Source organism: Notolepis coatsorum (assembly GCF_963971535.1).
Source record: "Notolepis coatsorum genome assembly, chromosome: 3".
In the NCBI taxonomy this organism is placed as follows: Eukaryota; Metazoa; Chordata; class Actinopteri; order Aulopiformes; family Paralepididae; genus Notolepis; species Notolepis coatsorum.
The window spans coordinates 137,259,749-137,270,756 of record NC_140167.1 but is presented as its reverse complement, the minus strand read 5'-3'; positions in this window follow the sequence as shown (position 1 = coordinate 137,270,756).

The window sequence follows — 11,008 nt, the reverse complement described above, 5'->3', positions numbered from 1 at the left end:
GCACTTCATGGCTATGGAGGTGAGGGCTACAGGGCGGTAGTCGTTGAGGCAAGCGGGCGTAGATTTTTTGGGTACAGGGATGATGGTGGACTTCTTCAGACAGGTGGGGATGACAGCCTGTTCCAAGGACAGGTTGAAGATGTCAGTGAATACCGGGGCCAGTTGGTCGGCACAGACTTTTAGGACACGGCCGGGGATGCCGTCCGGTCCTGCTGCCTTCCTGATATTCACTTTTTTAAAGATCCGTCTCACCTCATGCTCTGTTACCCTGAACACTGAGTCTCCATCAGCAGACCCCCCCCCCCCCCCCATTGCCGTGGTTTGTAGGCTGGTGTTTTTATTCACAGCCTCAAACCTCGCATAGAAGGAATTGAGATCATTTGCTAAGGAGATGTCACTGTTCAGTTTCAGGGAGGTGCCTTTGTAATCGGTCATTGTTCTGAGGCCCTGCCACTTGCCTCTAGAGTCAGCCTGTTCAAACTGAAGTTCAACTTTATCCCTGTAACGCCGTTTTGCCTCTATTACTGCTCTCCTGACGTTGTATCTTGCCATCTTGTGTTCTTCCATGTTGCCTGTCACCAGCCCGGTGTTGTATGCTGATGTGCGCACTTTCAGAGCCTCACGGACGGATTTGTCTACCCAGGGCTTTTGATTTGGGTAGATTTTAATTGTGGTGGAGGGGATTGTTTCTTCTACCAGAGTACAGACATAGTCAAGCACTGTTTCAGTGTATTCGTTAATATTGGCTGTGTTATCACGGAATACACTCCAGTCTGTGCATTCAAGTGCAGCTTGGAGTGACTCCTCTGACGTCACGGTCCAACGCTTAACCTCTCGCGAGACCACCGGCGTTCGCTTGAGACTTTGTTTATACTTTGGCAAAAGAAATATGGCGGCGTGATCGGACTTACCGAATGGACTAAGAGCCTGTGACTTGTACCCATTCTTAAATTGCGAGTATACATGGTCTAATATGTTCTCACCTCTGGTGGGACAGGTCACATGCTGATAGAAATTCGGCAACACCTTTTTAAGACGCGCGCTGTTGAAATCGCCCAGAACCACAATGGCAGCGTCAACGTTTGCTGTCTGGAGTTTGTTTACCTCGTCGTTAAGTTTTGAAAGTGCGGTCCCAGTGCTCGCGTGTGGTGGGATATACACTCAGATGAGTATGATGGACGACAGCTCTCTCGGAAGAAATAAGGGTCGACATTTGATCGCGATAAACTCCAGGTCTGGGGAGCAGTGGTTAGACAATTCCTTTGCGTTGCCTATATCGCACCACTCCTTGTTTATCATGAAGGCAATGCCGCCTCCCTTCGTCCTTAGTGACTCCGCCGTCCGGTCTTTGCGGAGGACAAAGAAGTGGTCTGCCGGTTCTATTGCATGATTCGGGACATCAAGAGACAGCCAAGTTTCTGTGAAACAGAGGACATTACAGTCCCGAATGTCCCTCTGGAATTGGATCCGTGCTCTGATGTCGTCCAGTTTATTTCCTATCGATTGCACATTGGCCAACAATATGCTAGGCAATGTGGTTCTGTGTCGTTTGGACCTCAGTCTGTTCCGGACCCCGGCTCTCTTCCCACGTCGTCGCGGCCTTTCCTGGCTTTGGCCACGGCCACAACAAAGGATCTCAGTGGGCCACTGCTGCTGTTCTGCAATCCGATCCAGAGAGCAATCCAATCGGTAAGTTTTCCTTAATCCAATGTCAATGATTGACTGACAGTCATACACATATAATGCACCAACAGTAGGTGCAAATAAAACTCTTAATACTATAAAAATTAACAAAAGAAAGCACAGTCTCGACGGAGCGATCAGAGAGGCAGCCGTTCGTTGCGGCGCCATTTTGTTACATCTGGTACAAAAATGGTGAGGTAGGATGCGTGTTTTTATGATTTATGAAACACAGATTGAGTGGTGTGTGTGTGTGGATAGTTTTTACGATTGTGCATTCTAAAAGGATCACCAAGTTACTCTGGATAAAGAACCCCTTTACAGACAACATTGAGACAAAGCTTCCTGACACATCTCCATCCAAACTCTTGGAAGAACTCATTTAAATCTCATCTGATACCACCTGGAGAGCTTGTTTCAGTGAAGTGCCCCTGGAAACATTGTGGTGCTGAGTACCAAGTATCTCATGATGCAGCAGTTAAAGGGGACATGCATTGCTATTCCTTGCACTATTTGGGCAACTTTACACAATTCCTGTGAGTCTATGGAAGACATCTGTAAGGTTTATTAAAAAAAAATCATTGTTTTATAGGCCAAGTCATATTCTTATTTTAACTTCCATTGTATTTGTTTTAATAGCGTTAGCGTTTTAAGGGAGCCTACTTGTAGAACCTACTGTTCTGACTTTTTCTTTTTTTTCTTTTTAAGTTTTAAAGTTAAATGCATCAATCTGGTGCACTTTGAGAGCAAAATTAAAAGGCTAGATCTATGTCAAAATATTATATAAATATATATATAAAATGTACGGAAATCCGCCTCAAGACGGAACGCTTTAATGCCTGTATATATAATATACGAAAAGAAAATGTTAAACTCTGGTTATCAGCTTGTGATTTGTGTCTATGTGCACAATGTACTTTGGACAGGGCACAGAGTATGTACGCCAGATGATGCATCCCAACTGAGTCATTCTGGACAAAACCCCAAGACTGTCCACACGGTGCATGGATGCTCTGACTCTGTCCAATTGCAGACGGTGTCCCTGTGCCTGCAGACTCCCTTTCACAAGTCGATAGCCGACATGGGGCATCCTCATCTTAATTTCTGTGACCATTGCATCCAGCTCTTCATCGGTACAGGTGGTGTACAATGCCCTGACTGATATGTTGTTGTCTTGCATCCTTCTGTAGAGGGTGGCATATGACACCCCCAACAAATTGGTGATGCAAGCCACAGGCGGCCCTATCTCAAGGAGATTAACCAAGCGATCCATGTCGACTACTACCCTTGGGCGTCCAGGTCGAGGTCCTCTTTCCAGGTGTATCTCTGGAGGTGGCAGTTGGTTTTGTCTGTGTCCCTGAATCATGTTGTGCAGCTCTGTCAAACATTCCATAAACCCCTCAGACATTTGAATGTGCTGTGATATGACATCAATAAAAACCATTTCCTGACTGCACACAAACTCAAGATAGTCGATATCCAGTGGTGGGTGCTGGAGCACGTGTGAAGGGCGGTCTTGCAACCTCGCCATTATGTGCTGTTTTAACAATTCCTACGGAGAAAGGAAAAACCTGTGAGGGGACAATTCAACTTTGCTATTGTGGTAAATTATCAAAATGAAACATTACTGTTCCTCAATGTCTACAATTCTACGGGACGAATCCGAGTGGTAAGAGGTATAGGAAACAGAAGCTGTACCTTTATATCTGGCCAAGTCAATAGGTTAAAAAGTGCAAACCGACTATACAATGGTAAATATTCAATAGACTTCAGTTAGAATAAAAAATGTCTCTCTCGCTGCAACTGTAAATGGCACCTTCCCCCTCCACATATATTCTACAGGAGACCACAATGTAATTTAAATACCACCAGTTTCTGGCTGCTAGAAGGCAAATAATTAACCAGATGGCTGTTGACCAAACCTTCCCCCACAATGGATACATTGTGATTGATTAGGCCAACTGGAAATACTCTAGGCCATATATGGGGTCTGGAGACAAGATAAAGTTAGCAGTTCAACAGTTCATCTGTTTACTCTAGCCAGAACAAAAGGTCACTCAGGGACCCACTGTTAGAAATAGGAGATTGGCTCACCAGCCAATCTTTATGGGTCCAACTTCAAAGAAGAGGGCACCTGGTCACCTTCTAGCCACAGGAACTCCTTTGTAATTAATTGCCTAAATTTGGACAACAGTAAACCAAACTATAAAGTATTATGTATTGAAATTAGACTAGACCTGTTTAGATTATTGTATGGATCAGTATGAGACTAAACAAGATAATTAATAGCCATGGGTAAGTGATTTAAAGAAAGTTAAAATAGCCATTGATACCTCCTAACAGCAGCTATACAGATAAGGCGTCAGCCGACGAGAAAAGGGGTCTGCAACCAAACCCGCCTACTTTTGATAAAAGGACAAATACTAGGATACTAAAAACATTGCTAAATGTAATAATTAGACCTTCATACTGTACAGGGCAATAACAGAGAAGAATAGGTCTTGTTGATCACCTCAGTTTAAGACTATAAGGATGCTGGTTGACCGTTTAAAAGTTGAGTTAGACATAAAACATATTATAGACTAAAATTAGAAGTTGGTTACAATGCTTGAGTGTTTGAAAAGGTTAAAACTAAGTCAACGATACTACTTTAGAATAGATCAAATACAATAAGCATGGTTAAAGATCAATAATAGGTTTAAATATATATTTAGAAGGCCCCAGAATTCGGGAAAACAATTAAACTAATATAGCTTGAATAATCAGGAAGTAATCTGTAAGTTTTAAATCCTTACAACAAAGAAAAACAGAGGAATAGTGATCTAAAGTAAACTGTTGGTTGTTGTATCGGTAATTATAGAGACTTCCTCCATGTACAGCAAATCAGTCCCTAAAAACCTCAATAGCGCCTTAAAAGGAACGATTCTCAAATACAAGATGACATATTCACAAAATGGATGCTGTCTAAAGCAATTCAGCCAATCAGAGAAAGCCATACTCCTGGGCCTACATCATATGACGGAACAGGACGAGGGGTGTGGCTTTAGTTTCTTAAACAGGTTGTGCTCGCAACCTGCAACCCACCTGAAGAAGACGATTTTAGAATAGAAGTAATTCTGAGTTGTTAAAACTGATGATTAAGCTGTGGTTTCATTAACCCTTAGAAGTCAACAGGGCCTATTGCTCCCGTGGGCGGAGAACAAAAGAATTAGAATCTCTCACAAATGCTCAGGAAGTCCCGTTTTTCAAAAATCTGTAAAAATAGCACAAAGACAATTTCGAGTGCATAATAGTGTAATCTATATGTATCCTTACTTGCTAAACATAATACGACTTGTAAATATGTTTAATTCTTGCTCAATTGTATAGTTCTAAATATCCCTGTATTCCCCCGAAACTACAACGCGTCACGTACATGCACGCGCGCACACACACACAGCGCATAGGTGTTAATCACTGAGTGATCTAATATGCATATTCTTCAGCGCGAGAGGGGGGGGGGTTGTGTTTTCTCACTGTCTGTCGTTGATAATATAATCTGAAGAGGTCCTGCATTATTATTATTATCATTCTCGAGAATACACGCGGACCCGACGGAACGTTAACTTATGAATAAAAAGTAGTCTAACATGCTTTTCATCCTCGCCCGTGTATATACCCACGTCGCGCTAAAACATCAACTACTGTATGAGTAGAGACAGAGTGCTTGTGTGTACGAGTTATGATGAGTTATCTCGCAGTTTTCTAGAGTAGAAAGGTGCGCCCAGTAGAGCACACACACACACACACAGAAGGAATTTCTTGTACAGCGAGTTGGGCGTTTTATTTATTTTATCACTTGTAGGCTACCATAGCGAAGGCTCATGGCAGCAACGTTAGTGGTTGAAACGTGATTCGAGAGTGATACCAAGTGGAAGGAAATATATCCTGTCATCAGTGCGTATAGCAGGTATCCTCGAAATTCTCCGCTATCTCCTCTGCTCCTGTCTGTCCGCCTGCACTGCTCCAACTGCCTGTGTCTGTCTACTGCTTTGGTCCAATCATATTCAGAGTCCCGTCAGAATCCCCCCCCCCCCCCACCCACAGTCTGCGAATCAGAGGCAGAGTAGGGCGGGTCTTCACGAAATGCGTGTTGTCTCTTTCAACGGGTTGGAGTCAGAGCGAGAGTTGACAGCGCATATACAGGTAGTCTAATCTGCAGGTACTGTAGCGAGTAGCATAGTTTTGCCAGCAGGCAGTTAGTAGAAAAATATGGCATGTTCAAAGATGGCCAGTAAAATAAAAGTCAACAGTGAAAATCGCTGCAATAATAATTCTTTCTTTCTTTCTTTCTTTCTTTCTTTCTTTCTTTCTTTCTTTCTTTCTTTCTTTCTTTCTTTCTTTCTTTCTTTCTTTCTTTCTTTCTTTCTTTCTTTCTCTCTCTCTCTCTCTCTCTCTCTCATTCTAGAGAAATACAACCACAAATTGTTATTGGTTTGCTTCTTTTTCTTACAGTACTATATATACTGTACTTTACTGTATATACTGTACCATCCACTGTACTGAAACATCTCAATATAAGTAATCATGGTATGCTGCAAAAGGTGATATGGTATGTGATATGGTACAGTACTGTAAATACCATCTCTCTCTCTCTCTCTCTCTCTCTCTCTCTGGCTTTATTGAGGAAGGGCACACCTCTATCAGCTGAGTAACAATGTTCATCAAAGTGTTGAGTGCTACAGTGTAGGTTAGTATATTAGGACAAGTGCATACCTACATGTATGACCTATATCTATCTACTACTTTTGGATATGAGCATTTTTTCAATACCCAACTATGTAGTGGCCGCTTGTCGCTAGGCTAGGCCTCCTGCTGGGTCCATTCACTGGAATAACAAAGGAATGACTGGGCCTTTGCTCCAGGTGTGAAATGGTTCTAGTGACAATGATCACATTGAATTCTGGGAGTGTAGTTCTCTCATCAGATAGCTGAATGAACTTGGATCTAGTTCAAAGTCCTATACTGAAAAGGTGTTAGGATTTTACCAGAATGTTTGATAGGACATTGATTGAAAACTATCGTCTCAAATTTGACAATTGATGGCTTATTTTGAAGGTATGAATCTGTAATTTTATATTATGTAACAAAAAAAAAGGGGGAAATTCTCAGGAGGAGGAGCTATTTAGGTTAGACTTCTAAGGGTTAAAACACAGATTGCGTTCTGTTTGGACCTACTGCGCTCTCGTCTCGTGTCAGATTCATTTCAAGCCAAACCAATTGAATGAATGAACAACGTGTCTTCAACGCAGAGAAAAGGAAATTCCACTATACGAGTTAAGAAAACGATCGACTAGAGATACGTTACATACATCAGAGATACGTTACTATATTTTACACTATATGTAAAGAAAATCTCCTTTTGTATTTACCTATACCTATATATAATCCCTTCTTCTTGAATGAGGGTAAGCTCATATTAATATGGCTCTCCAACAATAATTTACAATCTGATTAAGATAAAATAATCCTTTATTGATTCCCTTGGGGGAAATTCGGGTGTCAAAGCAGCATGGGGGAGGGGACATACAAGGTGGGGGATCCGGGGATGCATAGCTTCACAATACAAATACAATATAGTAATATAAAAAGTACAAACACAAGATAGTCGAGTGGTGAGAGTCCAGTGATGAGTCTCTAGTGCAAATAAACAAGATAGTCGGTACGGTGATGTGAGTCTCTAGTTCTCATACATATAAATAAAGTCATCCACCCCAAATATTTCCCTAAACGTGTATAAATTATTAATCTGAATCCATTTAGCCTTGTCGTTTTCTAATCCCATAGTTTATTTGTTCTATTTGTGTTTATTAACCATAAGTCAGTTACTGTACATGACACTGTACAGTAGCCTACATCAAATATGCTAAGGTGATTAGCTTTAACGTATTGCATACAGTTATTGTGGGCTACACCTGCATGCTATTGATTGATTGATTGATTGAAAACTTTATGAACAGATTGCAGAATGGGTACAGTACAGCTCAATACATACAATTGTTCAGGGGATGCAGACCAGAGAAAGACTTTCGTCTTGTTTACATCAGGGTCCCCCATTTTCAATTCATCATAACATGTGACCAGCTAGCTACACAATTAGCTAGCTGAAGCTACCAATGTAGGTATTCATATACCCTGTTAAATACTTAGAAATAATTTCAGTTACTTTGCCCATCATATATTTACTGTACATACCCATCCAGCTTGCTGGTACCTGGCACCGTGCTCCATTACAGCATGGATTATCCATTCAGATCCATTACAGATAATGTGCGATTTTGGCCACTGGTAGCGCTCATGAGCCGAACACAACTCGGGCCGTGTTCGATAGCGCCGAAGAAGAAGAAGCTTCACACACGAATCCCCACGGGGAAAACAGTTGATTATTTGTCTCAAAATTCTGTCCGTAACTCCAAGTAGATCAAGCGTGTCCTTAGAATTCCGTACGTAAATCTAAGCAGATCAAACGTGTTTTTAGAATTCCGTACGTAAATCTAAGCAGATCAAACGTTTTATGAAACACAGATTGAGAGGTGTGTGTGTGTGGATCGTTTTTACGATTGTGGATTCTACTTCTGCGTTTGTTTATTTTTGATAGACTTCTAAGAAGAAAGCAGCACACACGAATCCCCATGGGGAAAACAGCGAAATATTTGTCTCAAAATTCCGTACATAACTCCAAGTTGATCAAGCGTGTCCTTAGAATTCCGTACGGAAATCTAACCAGATCAAGCTGTTTTTAGAATTCCGTACGTAAATCTAAGCAAATCAATCGTGTTTTTATGATTTATGAACAATCTATTTCAATGGACATGGATTCCATGGATTCATTCAAATTAATTGCTTGTCTTGACCAATTAGAAAATATTCAGGTCTCTGGCCTGATGTCAGCCTATGTGCAACTTTTCATCCACCTCAGCCTTGTAGTAGGTGAGATTTGCTGCAGACAGACAGACAGACAGACAGACAGACAGACAGACAGACAGACAGACAGACAGACAGACAGACAGACAGACAGACAGACAGACAGACAGACAGACAGACAGACAGACAGACAGACAGACAGACAGACAGACAGACAGACAGACAGACAGACAGACAGACAGACAGACAGACAGACAGACAGACAGACAGACAGACAGACAGACAGACAGACAGACAGACAGACAGACAGACAGACAGACAGACAGACAGACAGACAGACAGACAGACAGACAGACAGACAGACAGACAGACAGACAGACAGACAGACAGACAGACAGACAGACAGACAGACAGACAGACAGACAGACAGACAGACAGACAGACAGACAGACAGACAGACAGACAGACAGACAGACAGACAGACAGACAGACAGACAGACAGACAGACAGACAGACTGACTGACAGACAGACAGACAGACAGACTGACTGACTGACTGACTGACTGACTGACTGACTGACTGACTGACTGACTGACTGACTGACTGACTGACTGACTGACTGACTGACTGACTGACTGACTGACTGACTGACTGACTGACTGACTGACTGACTGACTGACTGACTGACTGACTGACTGACTGACTGACTGACTGACTGACTGACTGACTGACTGACTGACTGACTGACTGACTGACTGACTGACTGACTGACTGACTGACTGACTGACTGACTGACTGACTGACTGACTGACTGACTGACTGACTGACTGACTGACTGACTGACTGACTGACTGACTGACTGACTGACTGACTGACTGACTGACTGACTGACTGACTGACTGACTGACTGACTGACTGACTGACTGACTGACTGACTGACTGACTGACTGACTGACTGACTGACTGACTGACTGACTGACTGACTGACTGACTGACTGACTGACTGACTGACTGACTGACTGACTGACTGACTGACTGACTGACTGACTGACTGACTGACTGACTGACTGACTGACTGACTGACTGACTGACTGACTGACTGACTGACTGACTGACTGACTGACTGACTGACTGACTGACTGACTGACTGACTGACTGACTGACTGACTGACTGACTGACTGACTGACTGACTGACTGACTGACTGACTGACTGACTGACTGACTGACTGACTGACTGACTGACTGACTGACTGACTGACTGACTGACTGACTGACTGACTGACTGACTGACTGACTGACTGACTGACTGACTGACTGACTGACTGACTGACTGACTGACTGACTGACTGACTGACTGACTGACTGACTGACTGACTGACTGACTGACTGACTGACTGACTGACTGACTGACTGACTGACTGACTGACTGACTGACTGACTGACTGACTGACTGACTGACTGACTGACTGACTGACTGACTGACTGACTGACTGACTGACTGACTGACTGACTGACTGACTGACTGACTGACTGACTGACTGACTGACTGACTGACTGACTGACTGACTGACTGACTGACTGACTGACTGACTGACTGACTGACTGACTGACTGACTGACTGACTGACTGACTGACTGACTGACTGACTGACTGACTGACTGACTGACTGACTGACTGACTGACTGACTGACTGACTGACTGACTGACTGACTGACTGACTGACTGACTGACTGACTGACTGACTGACTGACTGACTGACTGACTGACTGACTGACTGACTGACTGACTGACTGACTGACTGACTGACTGACTGACTGACTGACTGACTGACTGACTGACTGACTGACTGACTGACTGACTGACTGACTGACTGACTGACTGACTGACTGACTGACTGACTGACTGACTGACTGACTGACTGACTGACTGACTGACTGACTGACTGACTGACTGACTGACTGACTGACTGACTGACTGACTGACTGACTGACTGACTGACTGACTGACTGACTGACTGACTGACTGACTGACTGACTGACTGACTGACTGACTGACTGACTGACTGACTGACTGACTGACTGACTGACTGACTGACTGACTGACTGACTGACTGACTGACTGACTGACTGACTGACTGACTGACTGACTGACTGACTGACTGACTGACTGACTGACTGACTGACTGACTGACTGACTGACTGACTGACTGACTGACTGACTGACTGACTGACTGACTGACTGACTGACTGACTGACTGACTGACTGACTGACTGACTGACTGACTGACTGACTGACTGACTGACTGACTGACTGACTGACTGACTGACTGACTGACTGACTGACTGACTGACTGACTGACTGACTGACTGACTGACTGACTGACTGACTGACTGACTGACTGACTGACTGACTGACTGACTGACT